This window comes from Pseudophryne corroboree, chromosome 8, assembly GCF_028390025.1.
Source record: "Pseudophryne corroboree isolate aPseCor3 chromosome 8, aPseCor3.hap2, whole genome shotgun sequence".
Taxonomy (NCBI): Eukaryota; Metazoa; Chordata; class Amphibia; order Anura; family Myobatrachidae; genus Pseudophryne; species Pseudophryne corroboree.
Window position 1 is genome coordinate 417,866,341 of NC_086451.1, and position 17,063 is coordinate 417,883,403.

The 17,063-nt window shown below is 48.3% G+C and overlaps 1 protein-coding gene across 2 annotated transcripts in view; it reads left to right on the plus strand.

Annotated features, from left to right (window-relative positions):
- The first annotated feature begins 2,876 nt into the window (after nucleotides 1–2,876).
- The window catches only part of LOC134949401 (leucine-rich repeat and fibronectin type III domain-containing protein 1-like protein), a 166,221-nt gene continuing 152,034 nt past the window's right edge, over nucleotides 2,877–17,063 (plus strand). Inside the window, exon 1 of one of the 2 annotated variants that reach the window (XM_063937952.1) lies at nucleotides 2,877–4,154. The gene's annotated coding sequence lies outside the window, so the exon portion shown is untranslated. The remainder of the gene's footprint in view (nucleotides 4,155–17,063) is intronic. The other variant, XM_063937951.1, reaches the window with a different exon arrangement.

A 17,063-nucleotide genomic window follows, 5' to 3' on the forward strand; every position in this document is an offset into this window, starting at 1 on the left:
CATACTTTACGATCCACGTGGACTACAATTGGGAACGGTAACCTGTGCCGAGCGCAGCGGTAGCAGAGTGAGGCACCTTGCCCGAAGGGAGCCATGCAAGGGGACACGGTGCACTAATTGGGGTTCCTGATCACTGTACGGAGAAAACGACACCAAAGAAACATCAAAAACTCATGTCGACATTTTGACCTGTCGACCTAGAACATGTCGACATAAAGACCCTGTTGACCTAGCATCCCTGTCAACCTACTTACTGTCAACCAATAGTGGTCGACCCACACACTGTCGACCTTACATACCACACCCAGAGCAGCAACACATTATATAGCATGTAACTTTATTATCTATAATACAGTATCATGCAATGCATTCCGTGGCCCTGTCCATCACTGGGCCTAATTAAGAGTTGATTGCAGCAGGAACTTTGTTAGCAGTTGGGCAAAACCATGGCCCCCATTCCGAGTTGTTCGCTCGCTAGCAGATTTTAGCAGCATTGCACACGCTAGGCCGCCGCCCTCTGGGAGTGTATCTTCGCTTAGCAGACTTGCGAACGAAAGATTAGCAGAATTGCGAATAAATAATTCTTAGCAGTTTCTGAGTAGCTTGAGACTTACTCCTACACTGCGGTCAGCTCAGTCCGTTTCGTTCCTGGTTTGACGTCACAAACACGCCCTGCCACTCCCCCGTTTCTCCAGACACTCCTGCGTTTTACAATGCACAAATATTGGAAAGCTGCTCAATCAGATGTAATATCAGTCAGGTGCTAAAAGGGAGGGGTAATTCTGTGTAAGAAAAAACAATTTGTGTTCCCTAATGCACACTGAGTGAGTAATAACCCCGGACCCATACCTAGTATTAGGGACCCCCAGTGACGGAGAAGCCTTGTCGATCGGCCTGGGGGCTTAACCCCGTATCTGCAGATATACGCAACTAAGAACTCCTGCGTTTTATCCTGGCACGCCTGCGTTTTTCCGCACACTCCCAGAAAACGGTCAGTTTCCGCCCAGAAACACCCACTTCCTGTCAATCACACTCCGATCCCTTCAACGATGAAAATTCTTTGTTCGGACGTGAGTAAATCTACTAAGTTTTGTGCTAAATTACTTAGAGCATGCGCACTGCGTACCATGCGCATGCACATTTTTGCCTTAATCGCTCCATTGCGAAAATCGGTAACGAGCAAACAACTCGGAATGACCCCCCATGTGCAGTGCAGGCGTGGCAGATGTAACATGTGCAGAGAGAGTTAGATTTGGATGGGGTGTGTTCACACTGAATTCTAAATTGCAGTGTAAAAATAAAGCAGCCAGTATTTACCCTGCACAGAAACAAAATAACCCACCCAAATCTAACTCTCTCTGCACATGTTATATCTGCCACACCTGCAGTGCACATGGGGGGTAATTCTGAGTTGATCGCAGCAGGAATTTTGTTAGCAGTTGGGCAAAACCATGTGCACTGCAGGGGAGGCAGGTGTAACATGTGCAGAGAGAGTTAGATTTGGGTGTGGTGTGTTCAATCTGCAATCTAAACTGCAGTGTAAAAATAAATCAGCCAGTATTTACCCTGCACAGAAACAAAATAACCCACCCAAACCTAACTCTCTCTGCACATGTTATATCTGCCTCCCCTGCAGTACACATGGTTTTGCTCAACTGCTAACAAAATTCCTGCTGCGATCAACCCAGAATTACCCCCATGGTTTTGTCAAACTGCTAACAATTTTGCTGCTGCCATCAACTCTGAATTGCCCCCACTGTTTGCCAGCCTATACTTATGCAATGGTTGCTATCCTTGGTCCTGAAAACACAAGGAGATCTGCGATTGATCCAACCTCTGTGCTGGTGACAGGAGTGGGGAGAGGGGGTGATGCACAACTCTGTCCAGCATTGAACTGGTTAAAGCTGTTTGTCACTAAATCCATAAAAGTTTGCTTATCTGGGCCAGCGATTCCCAGAGGAAGGCTCCCACTTTGCAGTGCATGAGTGGGAGGAATGTGTAATGCCTGTGTAGAGTACAGGTCAGCAGTGGTGGGTGACAAGTCATTGGCAGTGTTAATGCCCTGTTACCTGATTCAGACAAGGATCAAAGTGAATCTATGTTAGGACTGAAACACCAAGAAATTGGTTTATCTTGTTGGGGGAGGGCGGCCTCCAGATCTAGGCAATATTTCAGAGGCAGGGAGGAGGTATCCTGGGAGAGGATAGCAATTTCAGCTAAAGCTTTAATTTCACTGCTTGTGCTTAGAAACAATTGATTTTTGTGCAGAATATATCTCATCTGTGTATTTGTTTGCAATTAAATAACATGGGAGAACTTGGGAGGGAATAGACATTGATGTAGGGAGACTCCGCTTTGCTGAGATGACAGTGAATCATCAAATCCGAGGATGTAGTTACCCGCATACAGCACTTGGTGTTTATTTATAGCTCTCTATAATATTATATATATATATATATATATATATATATATATATTATATATACGTGTGTGTGTGTGTGTGTGTGTGTGTGTGTGTGTGTGTGTGTGTGTGTGTGTGTGTAATATATATTATATATTATATATAGCTCTCTCTATAATAATATATATATAGCTCTCTCTATAATAATATATACGGTATGTATATATATATATATATATATATATATATACATGTGTGTGCAATAAGTCCTCTGGTAAGGACGTGCCTGAATAATTAATTATGTTTTTTTTATGCCCCAGGTGCTAGGTTAACCAGGATCAGAGCATGGCAGCCTGCCTAGGTAACCTGTGCTTATCTTTACGGTCGCCTATGAGATTGCACAATCTGTGAGCACAAGTGTGATGATCAGTAGAGATCCTTTCTTTGCAGTCTTTAGAGCTAGTGTTCTCAGGGACTTGCAGCTTTAAGTCAGATGGTGGGAGTGCGCCTGCTCTCTTACATATGTATGAAGAGGATCATACTCCCCCACATCCAGTCTGCCAGAGACAGGCTCAAAGGAGGAACATTGAGCTGCTGCAGAGACCTGACAGCTGAGAGCTTAACACATCTCTGGGGTATAAATACAGCAAGAGCCAGGGGCTATCCAGTGCCCCCATCCCTGCTCATATATTAATGAGGCCAGTAGCAGAGTGCTTGTAATTTGGACTCGTGACAGGGTTCTGCTTGGACCTGGGACATATATATTTCAGTCATCTGCACCCAGCAGATTGCACAGGCTGAACAGAGAGGTGCTGTGCTCTCTTGCAACAAGCTGGATTATGCGTATCACCACAATGAATATTATCTGATGCAGCCAATCTTGGCAGGATTCATTCAGTACTGGAATAATCAGGATATGCAAGAATGAAGAGGTCCTGGCCATTATCATGTTTGAAAGACTTGGCTGCTTCTCTCAGGACCCCCTAAGCATCTAGACGTCCTGCTCGCACACACTTCCCAGATTGTTACCTCCTCCCTTACGCCCCCGTGTGTTGTGTAGTCTAAGAGTGTATCTTGTGCTGAAATTCCAGACCTGATAGATCAATATATCTACAGCACACCATTATCCAAAGCAACAATGCACCCTGGCCAATTTCTCCTCTGAAACAACAGCATAATATTGGCATCTTCCTCAGTAGACCAAGCTTAGAACATGACCAACTTCTGAGTACCATGCTATGACCATCACGGCCTTCTTTGCAAGAACCAAACTCTGACCACAGTCTTCTAAGGACCACATTTATTTAATTCATAAGTATTACCAACCACCTTCTTCTTCAGTCTAGGATGACACCTTGCCCAGCTTCTTCTCCCTCTTCAATTTAACTTCACAACCTGCTCACCTTTTCTTCAAGACCTATCTAATACACTGTCCACCTCCTTCTCAAGACCAACTTTATACTACTTCCCAGAGACACTGTAGCTCATGAATTGCAATAAGATGAGACTTGAGCGGTCCGGTGGATTTTATTCAGCTGCTGGCTTTAATGACCTTACATAATATCTGTTGTGTTGATGCAAATCTACACGATCTGGTGTGGAGTGATCCTCAAACTACAATCAGGTCTAAAGTGCTTTTGAAGATGAGACGCTTGGATCTCTCCCTGGGGCAATGAGCTGACACGCCATCCTTCTGGGGACCCTATTACAAAACCATATACCCAAAATGTGAGCCGTCAAGAACACATATCAGGTACAAGAGCAATCGTCTATTGTGATAAATGGTACAAATATTCAGATATCCCTAATGCAGCACACCACAAATATAAATTATTATTATTATTATTATTATTATTATTATTATAATATAAAGATATTTACTCATTGTCTGCCTATTCATCATTTTTAATGGTGTGTACAGTATTTATAGATCTGTGCTTATCTGAGACAGTCTAACTTCCTTCACAGTCCTATCTTATCTGCTTGCAGACAGATACAAGTATTTATTACCGTACCAAAAATTCTATTACTGTGTTAATGCTTGATTTTATATTAAATACACTGTTATGACAGCATTTAAGGGACTGTGCAAAAAGGGCCAGACTGCTGAATTATACATTATTGTAAAACCTATATTTACACACATTGCTTCTATGTGATTTTGTAATGTTTGTAGTAAAGTGCTATTCTGTTCTTCTATATAACCCTTATGGATAAACTTGTACATGACCCCTGCCACACTGAATGGTCTTCTCTCATCCAACCCCTTAAGTCATTCCTCCGGGAAGAGATATCATCTGTTATTAGCAGGGTCTACTCTACATTGCATTTGGTAATGTTGGAGGTCTGTCCTTAGACAGCCTATGACATAACAGTGGGGTATGGAACTACCGGTCCCAGCAGGTTATACCAGAATGTGCACAATTGCTATAAAGCCTTAGGTTGTCTATCTTTGAGACAGTACATTACTGGGATGAGATAACACCCAACAGCAATCACTGTCCTTAAATAAAGCTTCGGTCAACTATGTACGGTATACATTATGTGGTTAAATAAGCAAAAAATAAGACTATATCCATTTATATACTTTACAAGTGGTTAGCCACTAATATACGGCATATATTAATGTATAATATCAATATTAGATACAGTCCTAAATATTGCAGAACTCTTCGTGCTGTATTAACCTCTGGTAAAGCTGTGTCTGCGAGCTTGCAAAGGATAAACATGTATTTTACTGTTGTCCATAATCATTTTTGCCAGCAGGGGCAACGTTCCATGGATGTCGTGTATTTAATGTTAACTCATTTGGGCAAGCAGCTCTTATTCATGCATAATACATACAGATATGCTGTGAAATAAGAGTATTTGCTTGGAATGACAAATTTCAAATGGTTTTTAGGATGTATAGAAAAATATGTATAAAATATGTATATACTCTGCATTACTAATTCAAGAACGTATTTATTCATGCAAATGAACATTAGCCATTATCCTTCCACAGAGCAATGTTTTAACGAAGAATAATGTCAGCCACAATTTAAAATTTCTGCGTATCCCCCTCTCCCAACCTGCTGCCGATTAGGAGATACCTGATTAATGGCAAATTCTATTGCAACAGAAGTTTGAAATTCAAGCTTTCTGACATCTCTTGTGACGAAGGTACTAATTGGACAACTGCCCAGCCACCCACTCAGTGCTTTCAAGTTCAACCCAGGACTGGGCTGAGGTTTGGAATCACTTGAATTAAAAACTTCTCCTTGGTCTTCCAGACAGGGAAATCGAATTATGATCAGGTGCCAGGAGGAAGAAGTACTGTATTGTACAAATGGCTGTTGGCCATCAGGCACACAGAGTTCTTCATTAAAGATAAGACAGAGGTCTCCATTTCTCTGTTTATCGCTTACAATCAACACCTGTCAGCCAAGCAATGAATGTCATGGTTTAATCCAGAGTTTCACAAACTCTGCCATTACAGTCCAGGTTTTAAGGATATCCATGCTTGAGAACAGATGACTTAATTAATACCTCAGTCAATTTGATTTAACCATCTGGACTCAAGCAGGGAAATTCTTAAAATTCAAGAAACCTCTATTTAAATTCAAGAAACCTCTTGCTGGAAGATGAGATGGTGAAATGCGTTATGCACTGCTATGTAATTAGATCACTGCAAACATACAGTACTGTATGTGATACAGGGGTAAATGTATTTTAGCAGCACAGATTGTGCCGATATAACGCTTCCTGCTTCGCCTCATTACCAAGGCAAAGCAGGAATGGAAAACGACAAGATGTATAAACATCTTGTCTGCCGAAGCGGGGGAGTGAGAGCCCCCCTGAGCACAAAGCACATCACCCTATTGCTTATATGCTGTGTCTCCCTGCCTGGCCAGCTCCACTGCACATGTGCGGGATCTCGCTGCTCACATGAGATCCCCTGTGCAGTCCGGAGCCCGCTCCCGCCACAGCCAGGGACAGCTCTGTCCCTGCTGTGGAGTTAGGGCATCGCCACCTGCAGCTGTCCAAATCAGCAGCTGCAGGTGTCGGAACGGTCATCGATGCTGACCGTTCATTCATTGCCCCCTCATATCACCGTGCTACCTGTTAGATAGCAGCGCCGATATGGATCAGGGCGCATAACGCCCCTGTCACTGAGCCGACACCGCAGCTGTCACACATGGGGGAGAAGCAGTATCAGTGCACATAATGTTCGCTGCTACTGCTTCTCCCTCATAACGGAGGGTAATATATTTTCCCCATAGTGATGTATCACATACTGTACAGATGTAGTCATACTCATCTTTGCTGCGATACTGCATGACATGGCGGGCTGTGACCATTCGGTGATCACTCCATTAATTCCATGGCTACATCTGTAGGATACTTTCCTCTTTTCATGATCCCCTGTCACCCCACATAGGCTATAGCGGTGGGTTTGGAGGGTCAGACATTCTTCTCGCTGACACTGTGCATTAGACATGAAGGAACTGTATGTTTTTTGTTTTGATGAGTATATTAGTTCAGCCTATAAGATGGTGGCCTCCAGTACATGCAGGCCATGGGTGCACTTTAACCAGAAATGAGCAGAGGACTTGTACAACTTAATGTGCCATTGAATTCTAATTCAGAGAATGAATTGCAATCATATAGTAACTGTATAATATAACTGGTTTGCACTTAGGGCCTAATTCAGAGTTGATCGCAGCAGCAAGTTTGTTAGCAGTTGGGCCAAACCATGTGCACTGCAGGTGGGGCAGATATAACATGTGCAGAGACAGCTAGATTTGGGTGGGTTATATTGTTTCTGTGCACGGTAAATACTGGAAGCTTTATTTTTTCACTGCAGTTTAGATTGCAGATTGAACACATCCCACCCAAATCTAACTCTCTCTGCACGTTATACCCCCCCCCCAACCTGCAGTGCACATGGTTTTGCCCATTAGCTAACAAATTTGCAGCAGCGATCAGGTCTGAATTAGGTCCTTAGTGGCAAAACTGAGAGCCCTTCACTGTTTAAGTCAATACTTAATAGGAATCATAATTTTTAGTTCAATAAATTTACTTTGAAGGTATTAAATCCATATCTATTAGGGTGATTGGATGAACCGGGACCACATTGAGTAATCCTTCAGTAAATTAATGTGTGTAACACTGAACTCTGATGCAGTAAAGAATTGGGGATTACTTGAGTTTACAATGAAACCTACTTTAAATTTGTTAATAAATTTGGATTACTGAGCTGAAAAGACATGAAAAGACCTGATTGAGATCAGGCTGGAGAGTTCTCATTCACTGGTTTGAACACTTTGCAACATAGACTTGTAAGTTACATAAATAGCTGAAATCACACTATGAGACTAAAAATTATAGCATTAATTGATATCACATTGAATTTTAAGGGAACTGTAGCATGAAAATACTGTGAACAGAGTATTTGATCAGGATGTGAAAATCTTGGTGGTCCTTCGGTTGTTGTTGTTTCCCTGTGTGAGCACAGATCCCATAAGCCTGGAATAAAGGCCCAGCACCCCCCAGCTGTTCTCCCTTTTCTCTTTGCCCCCGGTAAGGAGACATATCTGATGACATCTCATACACTGTTCTTCTCTGGCTGCCGGATTGCATTGTCCTGTCTGACAGGGGATAATAAAGCACCATTATCTAGAATAGAAATCCTGCACAATATGTTCCCTTCTCTTGGAGATAAAAAAATAATATGTTACCTCTCACTTCTCTCCATTTTTCCACCAATCCATTATCATCTCAGTGTTGCTGTGATACCTATAAGCCTTCTACTTATCCCTTTCCCACTCAAAACACAGTGCTCACTTCTTATATCACCTGTACCCAAGCTTCATCGATCTGTGGGAATCTGATTTTACCTTCTTTACATTATCATCTTTATTTATTTCCTTTCTTCCTCTCATCTCCTTCCTCTCTCTCTTTCTCTCTCTCTCTCACACACACACACACACACACACACACACACACACACACACACACACACACACACACACACACACACACACACACACACACTCTTTCTCTCCTTTCCCTCAAAGCTCCTGTATTGCTGTTTTCTCAGCCCTATCTCTCCCATTCTACATCCTTTCTCTCGCTGTTTCTCTATTCTCCCCCTTTCTCTCTCTCCAATATACTGATTCTTTTTCTCTTCTTCCTCCAATTATCTTTCTCCTCCCTCCTTCCGCTCACTCTCGCTCCTGTTCATTCTGTTTAATCCATCCCCTCTCACTCACCTTTCTCTTTCTCTCTTCTCCTCCTCTTTCTTTTTCTTTCCTTTCTCTTTCTTTCTTTCTTTCTTTCTTTCTTTCTTTCTTTCTTTCTTTCTTTCTTTCTTTCTTTCTTTCTTTCTTTCTCTTCTTATTCATGTGGGATATTTATTAAAGTTTGGAGAGAGATAAAATGGAGAGAGATAAAGTATCAACCAGGCAACTCCTAACTGCCATGCTACAGACTGTGTTTCAAAATTACAGGAGCTGATTGGTTGGTACTTTACCTCTCCATTTTATCGATCTCCAAGCTTTGATAAATCTCCCCCAATTTTCTCTACTCTCCATGTTTGAAAAATGTCAGTTAGGTACTCATTGGTTGGTAGTTTATCTCTCTCCACTTTAACACTCTCCAAGGCTTAGTACATCTGCTTCTCCTACTTTCCCTTATGTGCTTTCTCTTTTCTCTCCTCTCTTTTCCATCTTGTCTTCCTCAGCCTGTGTCACTCACTCCTACCCCTACTGGGCCAATGTCACTTGAGAGGGTAGGACCAATCTTACTCCTTGGCTGAATCTTGGTAACTCCCCAAGGCCCATTGCTACAGTACATTAGTTCTGACACAGTAGTGACATGAAGAGATGACCTATGCTGGAGCCACACTAGACTAAAAGGCATTGGACTAGATGCATCACCGTTTGGAAAGTAATAAAATGGAGAGTGAAGAAGTACCAGCCAATCAGCTCCTAGCTGCCATTTTTCAAACACAGCCAGTGACATACCAGTTAGGACCTAGGATTGGCTGATACTTTTTCACTTTCCATTTTATCACTTTCCAAGCGATGATGCATCTAGCCCATTATCACCTAACCATGGGCCTAATTCAGACCTGCGTTTGCATAGTCGCCGCCCTTAGGGGAGTGTATTTTCGCTTTGCAAGTGTGCGAACGCATGTGTAGCGGAGCTGTACAAACAGATCTTGTGCCGTCTCTGAGTAGCCCAGGACTTACTCAGCCGCTGCGATCACATCAGCCTGTCTGGGAAACGCAAACGCTTTGACACACCTGCATTTTTCCAACCACTCCCAGAAAACGGTCAGTTGCCACCCAGAAACGCCTTCTTCCTGTCAATCTGCTTGTGAACGTCTGTGCGAATGGATTCTTCGCACAAACCATCGCTGAGTGGCGATCCGCTTTGTACCCGTGCGACGCGCCTGCACATTGCGGTGCATATGCATGCGCAGTTTAGACCTGATCGCCCGCTATACAAAACCGAAGCATAGTGATCAGGTCCCATATTATCATTTTTGTATTAAAATTAAGTATATGGCATTACTCATTAACAAGGTGTAAATGTATATGCAGACATTCTTATTCTGTACTTTCACAAATATGACATACAGTAGGTTACCATCTTAATTAATATCGTTTTAAGGAAATTCATTTTCCATTAAAAAAGAAGAGCAGTAAATATAGTTTTTTTAAATATAAGACCCAATTAACGCAGTAAACATACAGATGTGTCCTCATACATGTAGCGCCCATACATCATAAGGTGACTGAGCACAGAGGTGCACCATACTGTCCTTTCCTTTCAATTTTGCATCTTATTTAGACTAGTGATGAGTAGAGATGAGCGGGTTCGGTTTCTCTGAATCCGAACCCGCCCGAACTTCATGTTTTTTTTCACGGGTCCGAGCGACTCGGATCTTCCCGCCTTGCTCGGTTAACCCGAGCGCGCCCGAACGTCATCATGACGCTGTCGGATTCTCGCGAGGCTCGGATTCTATCGCGAGACTCGGATTCTATATAAGGAGCCGCGCGTCGCCGCCATTTTCACACGTGCATTGAGATTGATAGGGAGAGGACGTGGCTGGCGTCCTCTCCATTTAGATTAGGGTTGAGAGAGAGAGAGAGAGATTGACCTGAGGCTGTGATACTGTAGAAGAGAGTGCAGAGTTTAGTGACTGACGACCACAGTGACCACCAGACAGTGCAGTTGTTTGTTTTATTTAATATATCCGTTCTCTGCCTGAAAAAAACGATACACACAGTGACTCAGTCACATACCATATCTGTGTGCACTGCTCAGCCCAGTGTGCTGCATCAATGTATATATATATCTGACTGTGCTCAGCTCACACAGCTTAGATAAGCTGAAGGCTGCATAAGCCTGAGGCAATATAAGCGATCAACTTTTTGTGATTGGTTGTTAAATGACTAAGCAGTTGCTAGGCAGATCAGTTTCCCAGTTGGGTTTTTTCCTATTGGATTAGAGGGTTGTGCATCAGGATGGAGAGGAGGGTCTCAGTTTAGTATATAAGGGGTGGCCATTTTGCCAGACTTCCTCTTGCCTTCAGTTTTGCCCAGGAAGGATAAGTATCACACTGCTTGTCTTTTCTTTGCTATAGATTTGTGAGTTTTAGTTGCCTTCACTGGGCATTATTTAACAGCCTTATCTCTGTTGCTGTGTGCTTTGATTGTGGTGCAGACTGTCCCCTCACCCTCCTGTCATGCCTCGTCCTCGTCGCTCTGCTCCCCCTCCCAGGCGCCTCGTGGAGGCAGGGAGTGCCCTCCGCTCCCGCTCTCCGAGCGTCGCTCCCCAGAGTGGGCTTTCCCCTGCTGCGGACAGGCGGCGGGGGCGGGCAGTTACAGCCCGCTCCCCTGCCGCACGGAGACGGGCGGCCAGCGGCCGCTCGTCACGTGGTTCCGGGGCGCGCGGCTCGGCCGAGCCGCGCACCCCGGCGCTTGCAGCAGGACGGGCCTCTCCCCGCCCTCCAGCTCCGGTCTCTTCCAGTCCCCCTCCGTCCCCCACCAGCAGCCGCATGTCACAGGGCGCGGGTGCGCGCGACCCGGCTGGGCCGCGTGACCCGGCGCTTCCGGCGGCAAGTTCGTTCACTCACCCTCAGCCTGGCACCGCGGACGGCTCCCTTCCTCCACCCTCGCTCGTGGCTCCCGGCGGCGTCCTGGTGGCACAGGACCGCCGCAGCAGAGCTGCGGGGGGGGAGGTGGGGTTTAATGTGCAGAGTGATACGAGCCCAGGGCAGCGGGTAGCGCCTCCCGCTGTCCCTGGGACAGTTCAGGACAGCACACTGCCAAATTACATCAGGGAGGCCAGCGCACCCCTGATGATTGGTGGCGACGCGGGGCCCCTGGTGTCCGGGACGGGGGACGTGGCGCCGGCTGCCGCCACGCCCGCCCCGGCTGCATCAGCATGGCAGGTTTTCCCCCCGGCATCAGAGCCCTGCTTGGGCGCCCCCTGGGCGTCGGCTGCCCCGCCGCCATGGGCGGCGCCCTCGCTTACAGGGTATCAGTCTCCCCACGCCCTCCACGGTCCTTTGCAATGCGGGTCCACGCAGGCGTCCGTATCGACGGCTTATTTTACGCACGGCGGGGCGCTCGCGGTAACAGCTCAGCAAGGCTACGCGGGGAGCCAGTCCTTCCCCGGGGGGTTTGCGTGGCCTCCGGCCCCAGCATTCCCTTTTGCCGCCAGTATGCCTTCCATGGGTTTCATGACCACGGCCGACACACAGTTTTCCCCGCGTGGGGCCAGCGCGTGCGCCGGCGGGCAGTCCACGTGGTCGGTCGGGGGACCCCGAGTCGCGGTGCCCATGCCGGCCTTTGCGGGCCTGCAGCCAGGACAGGCACCGGGTGGGGGGTATCAGGTGGCACAAGGTTGGCCCCCTCTCCCGGCGCCCCCTCAGTTCCTTCCGGCTTCATACGGAGGGGCAGGAGCAGGCGTCTGCCTGCCGCATGCGGCTTGGCGGCCATCTTACCCCGCGATTTTTGGCGCAGCAAGCGGGTCGGCCTTTACGCAGTCGATCGGGTACACCTCGGCGGGGGCCCCCTCCCTACAGTTGCCGGGCGGCCATCCGCCGCAGAGCGGAGGGGCGGTCCCTCCGCCGCCGCAATTGCGGGCAAGTGTTAATAATGTTCTGGTTCCCCCTGTGCCTGTGGTCCCCTCTTCTTCTCCCTCACAGGTCCCGCCTAGTTCGGGGGCTACAACCGGCATGAGGCGAAGATCACGGACAAGCGGGACGGCGAACGTGGAGGTACGGCCATCAGCGGAGGCGGGTGCAGCGGACGAAGAGGTTCCGGGTCCTTCGAACTCCGGTGAGCTAGATATTTCTTTACACGTTTCAACATGTAGTTCATCGTCTTCCAGCAGCATATCATCCGGCTCTCCGCGGCGCCCGCGTAAATTAGCTAGGCTCATCGCGCGGCGAATGGCTAAGGAGGCGCATAAGGCGGCCGCTCCTGCGCAGGTGGTCCCTTCGGACCCTCCCCGTTTCGGCGAGATGGTGCATTGCGCCAACACGGCGGTTACAAGGGGGGTTCGCAAGCGCATGCGGGAAAAGATCCGCAAGGGGAAGTATGTGGACGTATTCACCCTTACGGAGGAAATGCGGCAGGGTTTTGAGGCAGCCAAGAAACCGGGCGGTATGGGGGAAAATGCGTTCCGCAATTTCCACCAGTGGCTGCGTGGGTTTTTGGTGTTCATGGTTTGCTACACGGAATCCCGTCCCGCGGAGTATGCCAATTTGGTGAAATATTTGTTTTTAGTACACGATATGTACTTAAAATCCAAAGGGTCTGCGTGGCGGGATTACGACGAGAAGTTTCGTCGCAATCAGGATGGCAACCCCATCCTGCCCGCGGGTTTTAAGGACGTTGAGGTGTGGTTGGAGGTCACGCAGCAGGTCAAACCCACCCCAGACGTCACGGCCAAGAAGCCCGGGGCGTCCGGGGTGGCAGCTTCCCGATTGACGGGGAAAGGGAAGTGTTTCGCCTACAACGACGGTAAATGCGTCAAAGGAACGAGCTGTCGTTTTCGCCACTCATGCAGGGTGTGCGGATCCAATCACCCGGCCAAGGAATGCACCGCGTCAACAGGCAGTAAGCCTGCCTCTTCCACCGAGGCCGGTGGAATTGGCAAGTAAGGCCTTCTCCCCGATTATAGTTTCCGAGTTGCTGCGCTGGCTTGCGTTATATCCCGATCGGACGGCCGCATCGTTTCTCTCGGAGGGTTTTCAGCAGGGTTTTCGCTTGCCGATTCCGGATTCGGTGTATGTGGTTGCACGCCAGAATTTGAGATCGGCTCGTGAATTCCCGCAGGAGATCCGGCGGAAGGTCGACGGGGAGATTGAGCGAGGGCGCATGGCTGGGCCCTACGCCTTTTCCCCGTTGCCCTCCTTGTGCATTTCCCCAATAGGGGTGGTGCCCAAGAAGGCCATAGGCAAGTTTCGTTTGATACAGCACTTGTCTCACCCGCCGGGGGTGTCGGTCAATGACGCTATCCCGGAAGCCCAATGCAGAGTTCGATATCAATCGTTTGACGACGCGCTGCGCTTAGTGCGGGATGATGGTCCAGGGAGTCTGTTGGCAAAATTGGACGTGGAGTCAGCCTTTCGCCTACTCCCGCTGCACCCAGATTCCTTGCGGTTTCTGGGTTTCAAAATAGGGGGCGAATTCTACGTCGATCGGTGTCTCCCCATGGGCTGTTCTGTATCCTGCGCCTACTTTGAGTGTTTTAGCACATTTTTGCACTGGTGCGTCCAGACCGCCTCCGGGCAACCGGGGGTGGCTCACTATCTGGATGATTTTCTTTTTGTAGGACCCGGGGACAGTTCGGTCTGTGGGGACATTCTCTCGGTGGCCAGGTCGTTATTCTGCGCTTTAGGGGTACCTGTTGCGCAGGATAAGTGCGAGGGTCCTTGCACTTGTCTTAGCTATTTAGGTATCGAGATCGACACGGTGGGGGGGTGCTGTCGCTTGCCCGAGGATAAGGTGCAGAAGCTATTGGGTTTGATTACAGACTGTTTAGGAAAACGCAGGGTTCGGCTTAAGCAGGTGCAGTCCTTGCTTGGCTCTCTCAATTTTGCGTGTCGGATTATCCCCATGGGTAGGATTTTCTGTCGCAAACTTGAGCGGGCCACAGCGGGGACGGTTCGACAGAATCACTCCGTTTACCTGTCCCGCGAGATCAAGGATGATTTGCGGGTTTGGGTCTCTTTCCTGGTGTCCTTCAACAGGGAAGTGTTGTGGCCCGCTCCTTGTTGTTCCAGTGAGCAGCTGCAGTTGTTCACGGATGCTTCAGGCAGTCGGGGTTTCGGAGCGTTCTTTGCTGGCGCGTGGTGCGCTGCGGCCTGGCCGGCATCTTGGGTAACGCGTGGGTTTACCAAGAACCTGCTGCTGCTGGAATTGTTCCCAATCTTAGTGGCGCTGGAGTTATGGGCCGGACAGTTCGCAAATAGGGACATTTTGTTTCTTTGCGACAACCTAGGGGTAGTGCATGCGATAAATAATCAGCGTTCATCATCGCCGCAGGCCCTGCGATTACTAAGGCATTTAGTGCTAGTTTGTTTACAGCGTAATATTAATTTTAGGGCTCGCCACGTTCCCGGAGTTGACAATGGAATTGCGGATGCATTGTCCCGGTTCCAGTTTGACAAATTCAGGACGTTGGTTCCGGGAGCGGAGGCAGAGGGGTTACAGTGCCCACCTTCTGTCTGGCAGATGGTCGAAGCGGTTTAACGGCGTTGGCCAGGTGTGCACTGGCTCCCTCCACGCTACGTGCGTACGATGCTGCATGGCGGGATTGGTCAGCCTTTCAGAGTAGGTACGGGGTAGCAGGTGAGTCCTCGGCCGACGCCCTGTTGACCTTTGTTTGGGAGCATTACCAAAACGGTAGGTCAAAAGCGGCCATGGCTACTGCCCTTGCGGGCATCGCCTTTCACTCGCGACTCCACGGGACAACGGACCCCACGGGGTCGTTTGTCCTTTCCAGAGCGCTGAAAGGTTGGGCTAGGTTGCACCCGGCGCCCGCGGATTCACGTAGGCCTATAACGTTGCAGCTGCTAGCGGACTTGCTGCATGTGCTACCTCGGATTGCGTCCTCGGAATTTGAGGTGGCTTTGTTTAGTAGCGCGTATGCCCTGGCCTTTTTCGGGGCGTTTCGGGTGAGCGAGCTAGTGGCGAGCAGCAAGGCGTCCCGGGAATCGGGTCTGCTCTATGAGAATGTGCGCTTGCAGGAGGGCCTGTTGCTCTGTAGGATTGTGCGATCCAAGACAGATCAAACAGGTCGGGGTCGCTGGTTGTCCTTGGAGGCTCAGGAGGGTATGGGCGTTTGCCCGCTGCGGCTGACGCAAGAGTATGTGCGGTTAAGACCTCCGGGGGGCAACCAGTTGCTGGTACACGCGCAGTCGGACCCTCTGACGAAGTTTCAGTTTTCATCGGTGTTTAAGAAATGTTTAACGGCGTTGGGCTTGCAGGAGGCGGACTTCGGTACTCATTCCTTTCGGATTGGGGCGGCTACCCATGCGGCAGCCGCTGGTTCATCACCAGCGGCTATTCGGGAGTTGGGTCGCTGGAAGTCGGCCTCCTATAAGTCCTACGTCCGTATAGATAAGTTATAAGTGCGCCGGTTGCGCTAACCCAAAAACGTGTTTACTCGTCGGTTTTTGAACGCTTACCGTTCAGGAATCGAGGGTGTGAAGCGAATTTTTAAAATTTTTCCTCCGAGGGGGCCTAATTTCAATTGGCTGTTCTACCAAGGTCCACGGGAGGTTTTTTGAGTTTTCTCCTTCACTTGGGTTTAATTGGTTTACGTTGTGTTTCAGTTACAGATTATGTGCATAATCTGACATTAGGATATTTTCTTTTACAGCTGTCATCAATTTTGGAGACCACATATGGATGGTTGGTCATTCATACGTTTTTTGGGCAGAGAAACATCCCATGGCGGCTAGGGCGAATGAGATTTTTGGGTCCAGGCAGTTTAGATGGCTAGGTGTTAGGGGCATGTTATGGGGTGATTTGTTGCGCGTCCTGTTTGCACGGGAGCGCCGCTGGGGTCGCCCCAGTTGTATTATCATCCATCTGGGTGGTAATGATCTGGGCAGAGTGAAAGGCATAGACTTGATTTTGTCTATAAAGGCGGATGTAGTGGCTATACGTTGTCACTGGCCTGGGGTATGCATTGTCTGGTCGGAAATGGTGCCCCGTTTCCATTGGCGTGGTGCGGTGCGTTTCTCGGCGCTGGAGAAAGCACGCAAAAAGGTAAACTCGACGGTGTCTCTGTTTGTCAAGGCCATAGGCGGAGTGGCAATTAAGCATCCTCTGCTGGTGCTGCGGAACAGACAGTTCTATAGAGACGATGGGGTTCACCTTTCTCCGGAAGGAGTGCAGTTTTTTCTGGAAGATATTTTCGGTCTTTTTCGGTAGAGCTAGTTTGTTTCTGGTTGGTTAAGTTTCTGTTTGCGGATGGCGGTGGCGGTTTGGTAAACCTTGGTGGCGGGAAATCGCTGCCAACCAGCTGTCACACAGGCATAAGTGGTCATTGTGGGGCTCCCTCTTTAAATGGACGGCAGGTGTGTCCTTTTCTTGCGGTTGGACATTTAGACGTTCCCCTGCGGGAACCGAACGTTTGCCAGAGAAAG